The following is a 19,859-nucleotide window of genomic DNA, read 5'->3' as shown; positions in this document are numbered from 1 at the left end:
TCTTTCTGGACCTTCTTAGCTGGGAGCAAACTGGATTCTTTTCCTGCTAGACTGTGGGGAACTTGGGGATGGGGTATGTTAGAGCATTGCTATGTTCCTGGTGTCTGACCAAAGTAGGTGTTCACTGGCTACAGGTTGAGAAATGAATCAGTAATGCAAGATTGGGCTGTGACTGGTGGGCGCCTAGGGCAGCCCAGATGGAGCTGGCTGCACCACTTGGGAGGGTGGGGTCCCCTGACAGCTCATCTCAGAGTCCTTTCCAACCCAGCACTCCTCCTCCACTCGGCCCTCAGTCCAAACAGGCATGTGCCCCACAACAGCAGATCTGATAATGAGACTGGGGCTTCATGTGTACTCTTGTGTGGCCTACCACTTCCCAGCACTCAGCGGCCCCAGCCAGGCAGGAGGCCCAGTCAGAGCAGCGTCTTTCCAGGAGACTGGCCCCATCAGAGAATGTCCCAGCTAGGGAATGTCCTTCACTCACACATGGGCTGAGCACTCAGATCTTTGTGGAGAGGCTGGCTGAACAGAGCTTTGCTCCCTTGGTGGGATGGGGACCTATGGAGGCCGCACTGCATGTTGGGGAGCACAGAGGGGACACTCACCTTCCTCTCCACTCTGGGGAGCTGAAAGGGAAGCAAAACCTACGCTGGGGCTGAAGGATAAGCAGGAGTTGTCCAAGAGAAGGGAGAGATTGTGCCAGGCAAAGGGAAGAGCAGGTTTCTAGGAGTCAGATAGGGAGATCACAGTGCATTCAAGAACAGGGAGCTTCCATCAGGGCATCGGGTGTACAGAGGCAGCCAGGGAGGGAGGGTACCTTGTGGGGCTATTACCTTCATTCTTTCCCTGGAGCTGCCAAGCCTTTGGCTTTGTGGGTAGAAGACTTTCTTGTCAGGTCCTTGGTTTCCCTATCTAGAGTGAGGGGAGTGAACTGTGAGCTCAGAAACAGCCTCAGCTGATTGCAACAGAAGTCACAGACCCCTGGCCAGGCCCAAACCTCCGGAGTCCTTGCAGAGCGTTTCCAGCTGGGGAGCCATCCTGAGGCCCAGCCCAGTGCCTCCTAACTATTCACCTCCACGTACACATCCTGACTGCTTAGCTGTTGCGACCGCAGGAGCTCCTGACTGAGCCCTACCCCGACTGAGCCCATCTTTCTATACACCAGGCCACCCCCTGCTCAGAACCCATTGCTCCCTCTTGGTTTAGAGAAGGCCGAACTCAGTAGCCTGAGTGCCTACCACCATGTGGTCTGGGTGTCCTCCTCCCGCACACAGTGCTGAGCAACAGAGGGTCAGGACTGCACTTGATTTCCCAGGCCCTGGGTTTGCAGGCCGTATACTCTGCTGCAGTGGTTGTCGCAGGCTGTGTGCCCAGCTCCTCTGCCCTTCACCCAAGTCTGCCTTAACCTTAACCCTCCTCCTGAGGCCTCCCCAAGCCCTTTGGGTGGGAAGCAGTCTCTCCTTCTGTCCTTTCTGTGTCACCTTTTGCTGGGTTTAGCCTTGAAACTGGAATGGGACCTGCCTAGGTCTGTCTTGTCCCATAAGGTGGTGAGTCCATTCCCCAGCGACACGATCTCAGTCAGCACGCAGCCCAACCCGAGCGTGGAGGGCCTTGCCTCAGCCAGGAGCTGGGGAAGTAGCACAGCTGAGGGGGCCCTATGGGGATCCCCTGGGGAGGGGAGTTGCTCAAGCAGTGGTTCTCAAACTGGGCAGTGTGCTAATGCATTATGGACCCTGTCCTAGAGTTTCTGACTCAGGAGGTTGGGGTGGGGGCCGAAGATTTGCATTTCTACCAAGTTCTCGGTTTAGATTTTAAGTCAGGTTCCCACTAATCTATGAAATTCATCTTTTGCACAAGGCATTCCATAGGACCACATAAACACCTGACAAAGTACTAGTCTGGCTGGGTGCTCTGGATACCCAGCTTGGTTTCTGGCCAGGGCATTTGCTCATAATAGTTTCCATCTTCCCAGGAGCTCCTGGCTGTGCAGCCCCAGGCCTTCAGCCCTGCCCTCCTGTGTCAGAGCCATGGCTCCTGTTCATACCTGACTGGCAGTCACGGAAAGCTCCTGGTGAGGGCAGAGACTTGACTTGCTCTCTGTATCCTCTGGATCTTGCGTGTGTACCTCCCAAGAGCCCAGGAAGTGCCGGAGCAGCTAATGTGACCAGGGAGGGGATGCTCCCACAAGTAGATCAACAAAGATCTTTTGCCTCTTGCTCGTTTGCCTTGAGGGGCACAGAATGTGGAAGAACCTGGAGGCAGGAGGATGTGGCCGGCACAAACAAGCCAGAGAGTGGGCCTCAGTTCAAGACCTCATCCTGTCACTGGCTCACGGCTGAGCATGTGCAGGTAATGAACTTTCCCTATCTCAGTTTCCCCATCTGTAAAGTAGGCATGATGAAACAATCTTATACTTTATGGAATCAGTATTGATGCACAGCAAGCGCCCATTAACTGACAGCTGCCTCCCCTGCAAGTGGGGCATGGCCGTGATGCCTTCTGCAAGGCCTGTTCATGCCTTGGTGAATTTCTAGTTACCATCCAGGATCAGGTCAGAGGTTACCTCCTGTGTGAAGTCCTCTCTAGTCCCTCTCAGGAGAACAAACCATCCCTCTCCTCACCACACACTGTGTATTTATTTCCTGCCTTATATTCAGTTCTAATCATAGGTAACTGTAAGGATTGGTCTTTCTGAGATCCCTGAGGGCAGGGGCTGCAGTTTATTCACATAGTAGAAGCTCAACTAATGCCTGCAGAGTTGAATACACAACAGTGAGTGAAAGCACATGCAGTCTGTGTAGTCAGCACATAGCTAGGGGCCTGCAAGGCTGGATGAATGAAGGGCTAGGTTGGAAGAAGGCTGCTAAGGTGGGCTGCCGCTTGCTTCTCCCTTCATGATGAAAGGTGTGCTACCAGCTCAGAAGCGGCGGGAGAACACGAGAACATGGTTCCAGAGGGGCCTGGTTCTCAGGTTTTGCCAGCACTTAACAATAAAAAGCCCTTGTTCTGAAGATCAACTATTCCTTAGGCCAGCCTGGTGAGCAGAGAGCGGAAGAGGGCTGCAGGAGTGAGCAGGCTGGGGCAGCCAGCTCTGAGTTCAGGGCAAGGCCAGCACCTTTTCCTCATGTGCTCCACACCCTGCCACTGCTCCAGATTGGGGCTGCCTGGACCTGGCTCTGAAGCTCCAAGCACCCAGGGCAGACGCTGAGATTCTTGCCCATCTCTCAGTCCAAGGGACTCTGCTTCCTACCAAGATGTTGCTTCTTGCTCCTGTAGCTCACACAGCCAACACAGGCCAGAGGGCCAAGGTGTCTGCCTCGGGGAAGGAGGCCCAGCTCATACTCTGTAAGGGAGGCTATTTCCTCTGTTTGCAACTGGAAGCCCACAGTCCAATTTGACTCCTGTCCCAGACTTATTGGCCACCCAGTTCTCCCATCCCAGGTGACTCACTGCTCTACAACAGCCCCAGATTGCTGTGTCAATCCTGAAAGACTAGAGCTCTCTGTCCCCTCTTCATCCCTGCCAAATGCTTGGGAGCTGGGCTGAGGACTGATGAGTCCTGGTCTGTAAACTCTGAGCTCTCAGGATGAAAGACTATTGGGAAGTACAAAGTCACTCGCTGCCTGTTGTTAGTTTTTCTTTGTGAGTCTCAAAGTGCCAGGCAGCCAGAGCAGTGTGTGAGACAAAGGCTGCACACCAGAGTGGCAGGAGAACTACTCCAGGTGCCAGGCTCGGCAAGGTCAGCCAGGGGCCACGGGAAGTAGTGGGGGGGGCGTCTGGCAATCTCCACACTCAGTGCAGACACATGCATGTGAGCACATCTCACCTCTAATCTGGACCCAGGCAGCCTAATGATGGAATTTTGTTCTAGAAGTCTGGACATTAATTTTAGCACAGGCAGGATATGGGAAAAATGGGAAAGAAAGATCTTGTAAAGATTCCTTTGTGCTTAGGGAATTCAAATGAGATGTGTCCCGAGCTCTCAGTGATGCTCATCCAACATTCATGCTCTAGGACATCCTGGTAAAGACCATGATCTGCCCCTTGTCCTTCCACTGGCTTCAGTAGAGAGACACTTGCATCAAACTCTGAGTGATCTCTCAAGGGTCCCAGAGAATCTGGTTCAGAGTCAGTCTTTAAAACAATACAGCATGGGCCAGGCTTTATGACACACACCTGTAATCCCACTTTCTCAGGAAGCTGAGGCAGGAGGATCCTAAGTTTGAGGCCAGTGAGTCTTAAAATTTTAAATAAGGCTGAACCCATAGCCCAGTGGCAGAATGATTACTTAGCACACACAAGGTATTGGATTGAATCCTTAGTACTGCAAATAATAAAAGCAAAAAATATAATGCAAGACTAACATTTTTTAGGGGGGCCAGATCTTCCTGCCCCCAATTTCACAGCTCTTCCCTGCTGAGGGTTGTCAGCGACACAGGGCCTAGAGGGTGAGGCTCTGCCCTCACCAGGTGGAAGTGACAGTGTCAGGAGACAGGGAGGGCATTGCCCCAGGCCACACAGATACTGGCAAGTATAGCCACAGCTGCCTGGCTTCCAGCTGTGCTATTTCACGACATCATCAGTGGACTTAGAACCCCCTCCTCCAGTACGGCTACCAGGTCTGCCAAGATTATGCCTGTGGGGTAAGGGAGACGGTGGGTGGAAGCAACCTCACATGGGGATATCAGGTGTCAGCCCCCAAACTCTCCATGAGTCATGGAGCAGAGCTCATACCTGCAGCTCTGCCCCACCCAGTTCTGTACCAGGCAGGAAAGAAGCCCATTTACCCACACCGCCTGTGTACGTGGGTGGTGTGCCCCCTCCTGCTATTTACGAAGCAGGAACTGGGGTGCTGCTGAATGTGTGATCAAGGATCAGGGAGAGCCAAGAGATTAATGTCCCTTCTCTTTCCCTTCTTTGCCCCTCCCACTTTCCAGATTTCCTCCCACATCTAAACTGATGTCTGTAGCTCTCACTCTTTCCAACAAGTGTGGCCCAGTTCTGAATAGGACCCCTTCCAGCTACCTGGTATCCATGTTCTGGCCTGCTGGCTGCTCTGAGAATGCAATGAGAGGGTCCTGGAAGCCTCAGATTGGGTGGAGGGGACAGAAAGGGGATACTTCCAGTTCTGCAGTTTACTGTTATCTTAATTACCCATCCTGTTGGGTTTGAATCAGACCTCTCTAGTTACATACCAGGGATTCAGGACTGCTAGTTCCCATTGCCATGACACTTTTTCCTGATATCTTGTTTTGGAACATGACTCTCCCCTATGCCTTCCCCATTCTAAAGAATTCCAAGTTTCTAAAATTCCTCTAGTCCAGGCCTTGGGTCTGTTTGCTATCTGTTCACCAGGCAACTCCCTGAAAGAAGGCATTTCAAAGAGCTGGATGGCCACTGGGAAGGAGGGAACAAGAGAGGTGGGGGAAAAAGACAGCAGGTAAGGTAATAGTGAGACATTAGGAAAGACTTTCTCGTAAGGGGAGAGATGCTGGAACAGATAACTGAGAGGCCTGCAGACTCTCCTCTAATCCACTCCCCGCACCCTGCTCCCATGAGTAGCCCTCTCTCAGTGGTCAGCTGTGCCTGTTTTCCCTCACACTAGGGATTCATGCTTTCTGAAGCCCAACAAGTGGCTTGCTACCAGCTGGGTTCCTGCATCTTTGCTGGCCTCTTGACTGAGCTGGCCTTCCAAGGTGCTAAGAGAAGACGTGAATGTAGAGGGAGAGTAGGGGGGAAAGGAAGAGGGATGGCCTCCTGAGCCAAATCCTCGAACTGCTGATCCTGGAAAGAGGCACCTTCTCATTCCCTCAGGCTACGGATTCCCACACTGCAGGAATCCACATCCAACAGAGTTGACCAACAGTCTTCAGGAAGGACACCTAGACACACTCTCCCAGTGGGAAGAGCCAAAGAGGCAGCCCGGCTTTCAAATTTCTATAGCTGCTTCTCCTCACCAGGTTGAAGATAGCACTGGAGTCCTAGGATATTCCCAGCAAACAAGCCAGAGCCTGCCTGCCTATCCTCAACCTCTGGTGCTATCCAGAAATTAAGGGTAGGAAAGGGATTTTCTACACTGTGGGCCACGGTTGGAACTGCCCAACTTCTAGTCAAGTCTTTTGAAGCCGTTTTTATGTGGCAGCTGCGGCAGGAGCTCTGGTGATGAGCAGAGATCCAACGAGATGGGTGTGGTTGTCCAGGTCATGCTAAGGTGCAGCCCAAAGTCTTACCTCTGGAAAGTACTTTGTGACTTTAACCCCAGTAAGCCTCTGTTACTCTCTCTGTAAAATGGGGACAGGAGCACCTGCTACCAGGATTGTTATGGGGATCAAATGAAGATGAAGCATTTGAACATGCTTTGTACCAGCCTGGTGACTAGTACAAAGTAGACATTAATAAAACACTCGCCTGCAGAAGAAAAAAAGAAGTGAGAATCCAGGGCTTCCCCAGCTGGGCCTCCAGGCAAGTTTGGTTCTACAGGGAGGATGTGCACACCCAAAAGTCCGCTGCTGGGAAGCCCAAGGGCAGAGCACTCTTCCTAGCAGCGGCCCAAGGTTGGCACCAATTGGGGTCTCAGCTCTGTTCTGCTCACCCCGACAGAGGCAGAAGCTAAGGGCCAAAGGAGTCACTCCCGAACATCAGAAGAGGACAAATGCCTAAAGCCTGGCCCAGTTCTGAGGGAAATGTGGGTCACAGAAGCAGCAGCCTCTCGCTCCCTGGGGTTGCGAGCCGAGTAGGGAATCCTCTCCGAGTCTCCTCCGGAGGCGGCAGGCACTGCTGCCCATTCTCCAATGGCCGAGCAGAACGGATGGAGGTGTGGCACGGGGTGGGGGCAACTGGCGCACACCTGGCCCGGGCTCCCTCGGAGAAAGGAGGGCAGTGACAGCTTCCTGGGCGCTCGGCGGCCAGGCCCCGCAAGGTCCGCTCGCTCGCCGCCTCGTCAGCCCCGCGGCGCGCGGAAGCTGGCTGGGTGCAGCGTCCTTCCTCGGGGACGCGGCCGCCGGGCGAGGCGCGCGCTGCCGCTGCCGGACTCGGGGCGCAGTCCCTCCCACCCTGCCGTGAGACAGCTCCCACACAGACACGCGCGACCCCGGTGCCTGTCACCCGCGCTGCTCGCTCAGACCGGACTCACCCGCGCGGCGCCGGGGGCGGGTGAGCGGGCGGCAGGTTTCTCCCAGCGAAACGGGGTTCCTGGGCGCGCCGAGGTGCCCTACCTTTCTCCCCGGGGTCGGGCTCCCGCTCCCGCTCCCGCTTCCTCCCCTCTCGATGCTTCTTGCCGCGGCCGCGGCCCCTCCTCCTGGGCTCCGACATTCTACCCCGGGTCCCCGGGCGGTGGGACGGCCTCGGCTCTCCGCTGCCGCGCTGCGCCCCCGCCGCCTGCAGCCCCAGTGCCCGAGCGCGCGCCTTTCTTATAGGCGGTCACACCCTCCGGGGGAGGGGAGCGGCGAGCCTTAACTCTTCCCCTCCCGCGCCCGCCGCCCTCGGCCCCCCTCCACTGGCTCAGGCTGCGGGGGGCTGTGGGGTCCATCTCTGGGCCCTGAGCCGCTTCCGGGGCCCACCGGAGTGGGCAGGATCAGCGCCGCAGACCTCCTGGCCAGAGAGGGGGCTTGAGCTGGGCTAGGGGCCTGTGCGGAATTGGGGGGCAGAGATCCCCCAGCGAGGGCCAGGCTAAGGACAGCACGGAGGTGGGGAGACAACAAGAGCAGGGCCCAGGAAGGGACCAGAAGCAAGCTCACTGGCCAGCCTAGAGGGCAGGAAGCACCCTGCCGCCTGCAGTGGGTCCCACAGCCTTGCCAGGCAGTTGGTCCCGAGCTTGCTCATCCCTGGAAGTCCCCATGGGACACCACCATCTGAGGACTAGCTTTCCCGAGCCCTGTCTAGGAGTGGCAGGAGGTCTGTGACCGAGGAGCCCCTCCCAGCCAGGTTGTGCTGCAGCCGGAGACTAGATGATCCAGGTGGCTTGCAGCCGCCACGTGCACTGCCAGCTGCCACCCCACTCCTCAGCCCAGGTGCAGGCCAGGCCGGCTCCTCTCTCCAAGACCTGCCAGGTGGAATCAGATGCTGCTCCCCCACCGCAACTGCAGCAGGAGGGCAGTGGGCAAGAACAGCCTGGCTCCCGCCTCCTGCCTGGGTGTGGTGCTGAAAGGGTTACAAAGCAAAGGCTCTCCCTCTCCTGGCTCCCAGAAAGCCTGAGCCTGCGGTTTACTTGCCTAGCTCTGCCTGAGGTGTCCCCTTACAGCCATCCCTACTAGAATCCCAGTCAAAGCTCACCCCAGCCCGTCCTCCGTCTCCGTCTCCTCCGCAGAGGGTCCCAAGGCTGCTCTGGACAGGATCCTTCTTAGAAGAGCCTGCAGGAGGCTAAGGATTCTGGGTCAAGGTGAGGAACTCTGGAGTTCCAGGGCCTGGCCAGACCCCGAGGCCAGACTCAGGGGATGGGAGCACAGAGAGATCATGGTGATGTCCGTCCTGAGGGCTGATCTCTGGTGCTCAAGCCTGTTTTAGCGGGGGCCAGCTCGGGAGACCAAGTGTAAGTGCTAACAAGGGTACAGAAAGGGCTGGGGATGGAGTACAGGGGCAGAGCAGTTGCCTAGCATGTATGAGACCCTGGCTTCACTCCCCAGTACAGCATGAAGACTTAAAGGACAGTGAGTACCTATCCTGCTTTGTGTAGGCTCACTTCCCAGGGGGTGGGGGCACCTGGTCCTGTGTAGAGCCAGTGCCAAGGACCAGGTCTCACATCTCCAACCTCCTGTTCATTCAGCTTCCAAAATGGCATCATGGGCCACTGCCCCAGTTCACACCCTCCTCCTCTATCTCCTTGCTTGAAGTCTTGCCCTCTTAGTCTGACCTCTCCCAAGACCTCCAGAGTGATCTTCCTAGAACCCAAACCAGATCCTTTCACTCACTGTTACCACAGGCTAAAGCCAACTCCTCCCAGGTATCCGAAGTCCTGTCCCACAGAGCTCCGCTTGTAATTGTCTAGTGCCTGTGCATCAGCCACATCTCCTTGCTGGCCACACACACACTGTGTTCTGTCTCTTCTCCACACCTTCGCACACACTATCTCAATCTTTGCCCAGAATGCTCTAGGCTTTCTTGGCCTGTTTACTCATTTGGCAAATGTGCAGGAAGATTTCCTGTGTTGGGCACAGTACTAGGTGCCGGGGACGTGACTGTGAGCAAAACGGACATGGAGGTTAACATGAAGGTTACAGTCTTAGTGGAGATACACAATAGCTAGATACACAAGTTATCTACATGAAGGTTACAGTCTTAGTGGAGATACACAATAGCTAGATACACAAGTCATAGATGAATTAAAATTTGTGTTAAATATTAATATGGCGTACTCACTCTATAAGCATTTATGTATGTTGACATACAGATTGACAGAGGAAAAAAACTATTGTGAGGGAAGGCTTTCCCTAGGAAACATCTAAGGTGAGATTTGAAGAATGAGTAGGAGTTGGCCAGGCTAAAGGGGAAGTAGGGAGAGTGTTCTTGGCAGAAGCAACAGCATGTGCAATGGCCCTGAGGCAAGACAGTTTTTGTGTCACTGTAAAACAGAAAATTAATTTGCTGGTGTGTGTGTGTGTGTGTGTGTGTGTGTGTGTGTGTGTACACGTGCACATGCACAGGGGTGTGGGGTGTGTAGGAGAGTAATACACATGATGTCAAAGGAGCCTGGAGAGGAGGCAAGCAGTGGTCAGATCAAGCAGGACACAGCAGGCCCAGTGACGACAATGAGCTGTGTCTTACGAGCACTGTCTTCTCTGGGACGCTTCTGAGCAGTGAGTGGAGGGGAGAGAGAAGGCAGTGATTAGATTCTCTATGCCCTGAATACTTTCTAGATCTCTATAAGAGCACTTTACTTTGCAGTTTTTAGTATGTACCTCTCTCTTCCCGCTAGCTAAGATGTCCTCAGCTCTGTGACCCTAGCACCTCGCATGTGGCAGGCACTTAGTGACCCCCTCCAGCTAGGAAAGAGTGACCAAGGGGAGTAGCAGTGCTCCGAGTTGGGGCTTGAAGACCAACTGAAGATACCTTCTTCTGGACACAGGTTTTCTGGCAGTGCATAGCAGCTCAAGGCTTGGTATCCCATGACATAAGTCAGAGATGCCTTGCAAATTCCAGAGGAGCATTCATGCTCTCCCCGGGCTGGGGTATGCAGAGGGAGGCAAGAAGATCTGGAGGGATGGCAGGATTTCAACGGGGGGCTCCAGCTGGGGGTTGGAAAAGATCTAGGGGCAGCATTCCTAGGCACCTGTTCAGGGGACAGTGCACACACCAGGTTTATGCTAAGGAACTATGGGAACTCCTTATAAAGAAGCAGCCACTCCCTAGCTGCCAGAACCCATGATACTAAGCACCCTGCATACTATCTCTCATAGTTCTCAAAGCATTCCTAAGAGGTTGAGTTCACCACTCTACAGAAGAGGCTGGGAGATGAGATTTCTCAAAGTTGCCTACCTGCAAAGCTGCAAAGACAGTTTAAATCACAGCTGTTTTCCACCAACACACCAGGCTTTTGGACCTTAGCAAATACTGAGAATTCACTGATGCTTTTGGAGGAAGGGCATGGTATGTGCATTAGAAAAATTAATGGAGGGGCAGGATGATTGGAGTGGGCAGGGTGGACAAAAAGGAGAAGAGAGTGGAGGCAAAGGAGCCTGGGAGCCAAAAAAACCCATCAGATGTGTCTTTAGGGCCTGCTGTGTACCAGGCCCTGTACACTTCGCAGGGCAGGTGAGGAGGGCCTGGTAAATGCAGGTGAGGAGAGAAGGCAGTGAAGATCACAGCAGGAAGAGGAGCTAACCTTGGATTAATTCACTTCCTCACCACACTGTGGGGCAGCCTGCTAACATCCCATCTTACAGGTGAAAAAACCAAAGCACAGAAAGGCGAAGTCATTGTTATTTTTCTAAATCAGTGACTGGTAAGAGGCAGAGCAGAGTCAGGAACCCATGTAGTTGGGTACTCACAGCCCATGCTCTTCAGTGGTCCTGGGATGCTGCTTGGGAGAATAGAAGAGAGAGAGGGAAAGGACCTCTCACAGGCACTGGCCTCAGGACCTGCACCGCATACAGCTCAGTGTCCAGGTCACAGGCAGGTGGGGAGGGGCCCGTGATGCCAGGAGCATGCCCGCAGGGCTCCAGGGCCTTAGTCTCACTGTTCCCACAGCAAAGCTTCTTGGGGAGAAGAAGCACAGCCCAGCACTTGAGGCACTCCCAGCCTGGACCAGGGCTCCTGCCAGCAGCTTGAAAATGACCTTGTGAGCCAGGCCTGTTGCCACAGGAACTCTCTGCCCTTACCACAGGCCGTGTGATGCCCTGTACCACCTCCTGCTGAGTGATGGGGCTGGGGACTGCAGAGAGACCACATCACCCCGAGAGAGGGCTTCTCCTTGCCAGTTTCACAATGGGACACTAATAGTAACACAACAACTTAATTCAATTCCTTTAAGGAGCAAAAACACAATGCTCAACTGGCTCACAAACATTTAACATTTTCTCTTCCACTTTGAGGCTGTGCCATGGGCAAACTTTGAAGTTTAGGAAAGTTTAGACTTGTTTGAGTCATGTGCAAAAATGCCTTTGGGTGAAAAGGGGAAGAAAAAAAAAGCCCACACTACTCCTTCTCTCCTGGAGACTTTGGGGCTCCAAGAGGCTTATCTACAAAATTCTCCTGCAAAGGGGTCCTGGGGACCAAGCTGGGTTTGCCCCCTCCCCTTGTGCTCACTATCCCTTGGGAATTGTTAGCCTCAGTGACCAGATCAGGAAGAGCCAAAAGCACTCCCTTGAGACCTACCCCATACCTCCGCTGCCAGGAAAAGGCACCCTTGCGCCATCCCTGAGCCCCTACATGTTCCTCTGTGAGTTAAGAGTCCTTAGAGAGGACGAGACTACCTACCCTTATCCTTGGCTACCCCCGATTTAGTGCTTCCAAGTCATGAGGCTCCTTTCCCCTAATTTCTGTCCAATGAGGCCACCAGAGGAAGAGACAGAGCAAAACACCACTCTCTGCAGGACCACAGAATTTCCTACTCACCCACAAGGTTCCCCAAAGCCTGAGCAGCCTATTCCCTTGTGACTCCAGGACACAGGGGCCCCAGCTGAGGAGGGCCTGGGGCTAGCTCAGCTCCCCACCCCACCCACTGGAGCTGAGGGGCAGGTCTCTCACCAAATCTGCGTCCTGGCTGGTAATTTCAGTGCTCCTGTAAATAGCAGCAGGCTTCTTCTATCTCTGCCAGGTTTACCCAGGTCTCAACCTCCCTCAGATGGAACTGGGTGGCCACAAAAAGGGGGCAAGATAGAGCTAGGGTGGTGGCCAGGACACCTGGTCTTGGGCCCAGTTTTGTCCCTGAGATTAGGTTCATTTTCCACACCAGGGACCCAAGTTGCACAAGAGAGTCAACCTCCAGATTCCTCCGCACGCCAGCCCAGAAACCTACAGGAATCTGGGGGCCTGAGGGCAGGGGTTCCTGATCACTGAAGAAAAGCTCTTGATCCCGCATGAGCATGATTCTGGAGCCACACCAGTCTGCAAACTTTGGCTGGTCCCCTTCAAACTGTACCAGCTTGCACAAAACGCATGTGCACACATTCACACGAGAACAGTGTTAACTTCACGGAGCCTGGCAACAGCAAAAAAGAGGCTTCCAACCCAGTTCCCACAGGCTGTGATGCTGCGAGCATCTCTTGGCTTCCTCTTCTAAGAAATAGGCCCACAGGTCTTTCTCACAGGGATTTCACTGGGTGGCTGAGGAAATTAATCCTTAATCTCTCTGAAAGGAGGGACACTTGCAAAGGATTCCATCCTGGGTGGCTCCCTGTGCTCAGAGGCCATACTAATAGTGCTAAGGAGCAGAGCCAGGCCATGCCTGTCTCCTTTCCCTTTGCTCCCATGGGACACCAGGTCAGCAGTTCTAGCTCCTGCACAGGATCCCTCTGTCCCTATCCCCCCATTTAGGAGGCTCCGCTTGGCTCAGTTCATCCAATCCCCAGACCCAGAAGAGATTTTGTTCTCCCTGCTCAGGAGTTTAGTCTCTTTTCTTCATTTCAGACCCTCTTTGGAGAGAGAAGGAGGTGGAAGAGAAGGCGCAGACTCATCGGAGGACGAGCACCAAGAACAGGCTGGAAAGGACCAGGTGGGAGAAGAAGCACTGGCCGAAGACTGGGGAGCCTCCCTTGGCTCCGGGGGCCGGCAGAAGAAAGCCAGGTGGCAATGGGGGAGCAACGAGGGGAGAGGTGAGGCGACAGGCAGGCCTGGGCAGGGCTGGGAGCAGGACTAGAGAGGAAGTGAGAAGCTGGAGCAGCCCCAGCGATGGGGGTTGCGGGTGAAGGAGAGGACAAAAGAGGGAAGCAGAGCAGAGGCTGGGGAGGCAGGGCAGGCTCTCCACCCAGGATCCTTAGGCCTGCTGTGTGCCCTTGGGCAAGTCACTTTCCCTCTCTGGCCTGCTCCCCCCTCACCTGGAAATGTGAGGTTGGACTAGATGATCTTGAAAGGTCCTCACACCTGAGGAACCTAAGGGTTCAATGGAGAGGGCTGAAAGAGGAGCAAGAGCCCCAGGCCCACAGTCCTCCTCCCAGCCTCATGTTCTTCCTTGGCACCCTCCTGCTGGGGCATCTCAGCTTGCCTGGCAGGAACCCTGAGTGTCAGTGGGGCCTCTTTTAGGCTGAGGGAGGTAACAGACTGGCAGAAGGCCCACGACCTAGTCTCAGGTGAGTGTGCCTCCCTGGACTCTGATGCCAGCCTCTTCCAGGTCTCAGCCTTGGGGTACATTGCTCCATCTGCCTGGTGGACTCCAAAACATTATTTGGTGAGCCACGGCTCTCACTGAAATGAGAGGTGGGAGCTCCTGCGCCTTCCACAGGGTGGGGGCCGATTCCACACTTGCCTGCCCCCTTCCTCAGGCTAACTGCATAATTATGCAGCAATAGTACTAACTGGCACTTAACACACCAAGTCCTGTGTAAGTACATTATTTATATAACAGCCTAACGACTTGTTTGCTGCCCTGGAGAGTGAGGGGATCAAGTGCAAGGGCTTAGCTACTATCAGTACCATCTTGGGGACACCATGTGTGGATCATAACTCAAGGGAGCCATGATTCCCACAGGCCCACTGCCCTGCAGGTCCCATTCTGGTTTAGCAGAGGTACTGAGGAGCCAGCCCTTTCAGGTAGAATTTGTTTACATCGCTCCATCTACTCTAGGAGGTCAGCTGGAGGAGCTGTCACCCATTCCCATCCCCTCGAGGACTGCCGAGGATCCTCTAGAAGGGTGCAATTCCTTTCCAGGCAGAGGGAGACAATTCAAACCAGGCTGGCAAATTTGGAAAGACTCCTAGTCACCGCCCAAGGAAATAAGAGGCCTTGCCCAATATAGGCATTTATGAGCCTGGAGGCAAAAATTTCTCTTCTCTCTCTGAGCCCTGCCCAGCCTAGCCCTACCCAGCCCAGCCCTGTCACCCCAGGCTTGGCTGCTCCTGGGACCACAGCCCAATTCTCCTGGCCTGGTCTGGGTGTTGGTTCCCGTGCCATACTTATTTCTCCTGGGAGTGCTCAGTGGACAGCTTCACAGATGCTAACTTCACAGTGGCTGTGGCAGGTCTCAGGGATCTTGGAGATCCAATCCTGGTCCTACCCTCCTTTCTACTATCCCAAATTATCTCTTTCCTTCTCCTTGCAGCCCTCACTCATAGCTTATGAAAGTTCTAGCACTAACCAAAACAAGCACCACTAGAACTTTCAGGCTCCTGACTCTTGGGGCCCCTGGCAGCTATGAATACTACAGTTCACTGGAGAGCAGGACCTATAAGATGTAAGCAGATATGACAGGGACATAGGGTCATCCTTTTTTTTTTTTTTTGTCCAGCCAGATTTTTGTTGATAGTTACTGGGAAATCATACTTTCCCTTTGGGTCTCAGTGATTACTTATCTTCAATCCAAGGGGAAACCGAAATGCTAAGGCCATCCTAGCAATAAACCTTCAGAGAGTCTCAAGACATGTTCCGAGCTCTGGGAACTTTGTCCCTTGACATTGGCTGCAGCCCTTCCAGCCAGCCCTCTAGCAGTTCCTCCCCCATCTCTGGTTGTGGATGCCCATGCGAAGCAGGGTATACACACACACATGCACACATGCATGCACACACACCATGTGCACACACAGATGGCTGCAGGAGCTCTGAGCACCTACACTGGGCTGGTGGCTGCTTCCAAATGCTGTGCAGTAGCATCTGATCAACATCTCCCATCATCAGCACAACAATGACAGTTAGGAGGTAGACAATGACATTGACCCCAGTGGTCCTCTTGGACCATCCTCAACTTCCATCTGCTTTCTCCACCCTGCCTCTGCCACTCAGGCTTCCCGGTAGTCTGGCTCTCTCTCCACCACTCTGGAGCAATTGGTTCTGAAAACTGTGGTCAATGAAATGCCCACTGCAAGCCTTTGTCTAATTGCTCACATTGTTTTGGGGTCCTGACTGATGTCCAGCAGAGTGCCTCTTTGATGTGTTTTTACGCAGTCTTTCCCTGTAAAAGGTTCTGCAGCTCCAGCATCACCAATCCACTTCCTAGTCCCAGGGCTCCATTAGTGTGGGGACGCCTACCAGAACCTTTGTTCCCTTGCCCCTGCCTTGGGTTTGCCTGCTCCTCAGGTCACCAGGCTCAGTGCAGACAATGCTTGCTCATCACCTGCTTTGTGACCAGCACAGTGCTGCTCACCATAGGATACAAAGACCGCCTGTCCTCAGGGAGCTTACAGTCAGAAGGGAGACAACACTTATATCAAGGGACACAACAGCAAAAACTTATGGATAGTTTCCAAAGAGAGGATTAGACTAAATCTCCTAGAAGTTCCTTGGAGGGAGAGTTAGGTGTCACCAGGTGGCCTACCCAGGTGAGCTTCCTGTAGAAGAAAGTGGAAGATTCCAATTAGCAGAAAGAGCTGGAGTTGGGATGAGAGGTGGGGGCTGGAGGATGGAGCTGGGGGAAGGTGCATTGACTGGTAAGGGAAACCTAGTCTCCACACCTGTGCTCACAAGCCTTTTCCCGACCCCATCCCTTCAGGTCTAGGAATCCCATACTTTTTGCAGTGGTTTTAAGTGGAGCTCAGCCTCAATCACAGCTATCTTTCTCTAGCTGCCTTCCAGGGTTCTGTATAGAAGAATGAAGCTTCCTTCTCAAATAAATGAATATACACACAGGCACATCCACCCAACAATGAGCTCCTCTGCCAAATTCCCTAGGTTCCTCCCACTTCATTCTCTCTCCCTCTCTGTCTCTCTCTCTTTCTCCCTCTCTCGTTCATCCTGCCATATATCTCACAGCATCATCCTTCCTATCATATCCCTCCCGCCCATTACATAACTCTGTTTGGGATTATTTTTGCCCAGAGGTATGAGCTACATTTCTGCATATTTAAGCCTCCTTGATTCATTCCTGCCTGTTTCTTAGTTCTGTTTGCCCAGGTGCCCGCCCCACCCACTAGCTCTGAGGTCCCTGGAACATTCCCACATTGGGCTCAGCTTACCCACAACTACCAGCTTTTCCATTCCAGGACCAAAGGAATGGATGCCAGGCCAACCAGGGGCCCCCTGAGATAGGCCCTAGGCCATGGTAGACCCTGAGGCTGGTTCTCATTAGGCTACAACAGCCCATGACCTTCCACTGCCCTCCATTCTCCCCTTCCAGTGAGACACGGTCCTGGATCTCCTAGTTTTTTCTGTCTTCCACCCAAGCTCTGTGGCCATAGGGTGTGGCCCTGTAATTCAAGGGGCGAAGGGGCAGTGGGAGGAAAGACAAAATAGTAATTAATGGTTTGTTTCCTATTAGCTTCTTACAAATAGAATGGCTTGATGTAATTACTGAAATGGTTGCAAGGGGCTCTTGTTGCACTGTAAAATAATTATCTGACAATCATTATTTTATTTTTAAGAGCTCATTAACAAATAGGTTGTAAATGGCTTTCTCGCCTTATTCCTGCTGCAGAGACAGGGTGAGGTAGTGGGTAGAGGACAATGGAATGGCAAGAGCCTTTCTGTCCGGGGCCATGGGTTGAAATGAGGATTTGGTTCAATAGCTTCCAGTTTCTATGAGGAAGTGGCGCCAGCTGAGCTGCCGAGGCTTGACAAGCTTGGTGGTAGCCAGGGCCCCCTGGGTCCTGCCACATTCCAGTGGTGTCTGATGCAGGCCCCAGATCTCTAGCTCACCAGGGAGGACACTGAACTCTTCAGAAGAGAAAGCCACCAGAACTTTGCTCCTGGAATGACAGCACCACTATGGCTAACACCACATCCTATGCACTGATGGCCTTGTTCAAATGCCACCAGCTTAGTTATTGCCCTCTGACCACGTGCCAGCCTGCACCATCCTTCTCCACAGTCCTGCTCTTCTAACACCTCTGAGTATTGCTGTCTGATTTGCAAGTAGCAGAATTACATAGCTTAAAAGATTATGAAAGGCTATGTGGTAAATTTTAGATGATCAGCTCGTTAACAGCAAAGAATTATGGTGACATTTGTAAAGTAAGAGATGAGATGGGGGTGCAGGAGAAGCTTTCTTGGAGTGTGGACAGGCTGGCAAGGCTCAGAGTGGGAACCTGAAAGGTAGGCTTGGAGAAGGAGGAGGATTCCAGCTTGACAGATACAAAGGCACGTGTAGGGGGCCATGGGAGCAAAGGCTGGGAAAGTGGGTGGGCAGCAGGCTGTGTGGAATGCTTGGAGCTCATACTAAGGAATGAGGCCATCTTGAGGGGTTCTGCCCAGCGAGATGATCCAACCCAAGCTCAATTCGGGAAGCTCATCTGGCCACAAAGTGCAGGGCAGAAGGGAGCAGGAGTCTGAAGGTATCAAGATTCACCAGCGTAACAATTTTCAAAATGGGTTACAACCACCTGCTATAGCCTCACTGAGGTGCTTGTTACAAATGCAGAGTACTGAGCCTATCTAGAACACTCTGAGTTACAGTCTCTAGGGTGGAGTCCCGATGTGGTATTTGTTACTATTCTGCTTCAGATGGTACATGAAACACCCTTTAAGAAACCTGGCCCTGGAGCATCTAGAGAATCCAGTCCTCACTGCATAATTGGCATTTAAAACTTTTTTTTTTAAAGCTGGGGAGTGAACCTAGGCCCTCATATATGCTAGGAAATCATTCTACCACTGAGTTACATCCCCAGCATAGCTAACACTTTCTATTACATGTGCCTACCATCAATTGTTCTTTTATAATTGCATTGTAAAGTTAATTGAAATGTAATTCACATACTGTACAAGTGACCCTTTGAAAGTGTACAATTCAACTATTTTTAGTCTACTCATAGAATTATGCAACCATCACTACAATAAATCTTAGAACATTTTCATCACTCCCAAAAGAAACATTACATGATTTAGTACTGCCTCCCCTATCCCGAGGCCACTGCTGGTCAACTTTGTCTCCACAGACTTGCTTCTTCTAGGCGTTTCGTATAAATGGAATCACAAAACATGTAACCTTTGTGACTGACTTCTTTCACCTAGCATGTTCAAGTTTCACTCATGCTTTAGCACACATTAATATTTCATTGTTGTTATGGTTGAATATTATTCCATTGTATGGATATGAATATACCACATATTATGTATAATATTCATCAGTTGATGGACATTTAGGTTATTTCTACTTTTCAAGTATTACAAATAATACTTCTATAAGCATCCATTACAAGTTTTTGTGTGGCTATATGTTCTCATGGCTGGATCATATGACAACTTTTTTGAGGAACTGCTAGACTGTTTTCCAAAGCATTTGCACCACTTTTTATTCCCACCAGCAGTTTATGAGGATTCCAGTTTCTCTACATCTTTTATTTATCATTATATATGACTTTTAAAATGTAGATATTCTGATGGATAAAAGTAATTATCTTGCTGTGTTTTTTTCTTGCTGTGTTTTTTAAAAAGCAATTTTATTGTGATATAATTCAAATACAGTACCATATAATTCATTCATGTAAACTATACAGTTAATTATTTTGGGGAACATTGCATTATTTTATTACAGTTTTGATTTGTATTTCCCTGATGATCAATGGTGCAGAATATCTTTTTTTGGGATACATATCGATTATTTGTATATCTTCTTTAAAGACATTTCTCTTCAGATTCTTGGCCTAATTTCTTTTCTAGTCTTATTGAGGTATAATTGAAGAATAAAAAATTATATGTACCCATTTTTTATTGGGTTATTTCCCTTTATATGATTGAGTTGTAAGAGTTCTTTATCTATATAGATACAAGTCTCTTACCAGATACATATATAATGTAAAATTTTCTCCCAGTCTGTGTAATCTTTCACTTTCTTGATGATATGTTTTAAAGCACAATCATTTTTAATTTTGATGAGTTGCTTGAGCTATGGTATCACATTTTAGAAATCATTATCTAATCTAAGGAAACGGAGATTTACAGTTTTTTTTAATCCCGAGAGTTTTGTACCTTAACCTCTTCCTACCAGGTCTTTGATCTATGTTGAGTTATTTTATTTATTTATTTATTTTTGAGACAGGGTCTCATTATGTAGTGCAGGCTGGCCTTGAATTTGCTTATGTAGCCCTGGCTGGCCTTGAACTCATGGTGATCCTCCTGCTTCAACCCGAGTGCTGGGATTACAAGTGTGTACCACCATGCCTGGCTGATCTGTGTTGAGTTAATTTTTATGTACAGTGTAAGGTATTCTTTTGCATTTGGATATTCACTTGTCCCAGCACTACTGTTAAGGAGATTACAATTGCATTTTTAATTATTTTTGTGGTACTAGGGATTGAACCCAGGGCCTTCGCACTAATCTATATCTCCAGTCCTTTTTTATTTT

General features: G+C 51.5%; 1 protein-coding gene and 1 long non-coding RNA gene across 2 annotated transcripts in view; one reads left to right on the top strand and one right to left on the bottom strand.

Annotated features, from left to right (window-relative positions):
• Positions 1-19,859, bottom strand: part of Nrg2 (neuregulin 2) — a gene marked incomplete in the record, with an annotated part of 245,238 nt that overhangs the window by 46,698 nt on the left and 178,681 nt on the right.
• LOC106148239 overlaps positions 8,255-19,859 on the top strand; it is a 29,761-nt gene continuing 18,156 nt past the window's right edge. Inside the window, exons 1-2 of the long non-coding RNA XR_001233505.1 lie at positions 8,255-8,377; positions 13,063-13,247. This is a non-coding gene — a long non-coding RNA (uncharacterized LOC106148239). The remainder of the gene's footprint in view (positions 8,378-13,062; positions 13,248-19,859) is intronic.

This window comes from Chinchilla lanigera, unplaced genomic scaffold, assembly GCF_000276665.1.
Source record: "Chinchilla lanigera isolate Chin_1 unplaced genomic scaffold, ChiLan1.0 scaffold00017, whole genome shotgun sequence".
NCBI lineage: Eukaryota > Metazoa > Chordata > Mammalia > Rodentia > Chinchillidae > Chinchilla > Chinchilla lanigera.
The sequence above is the reverse complement of the archived record's forward strand: the minus strand, read 5'-3'. Positions and strand labels throughout refer to the sequence as shown.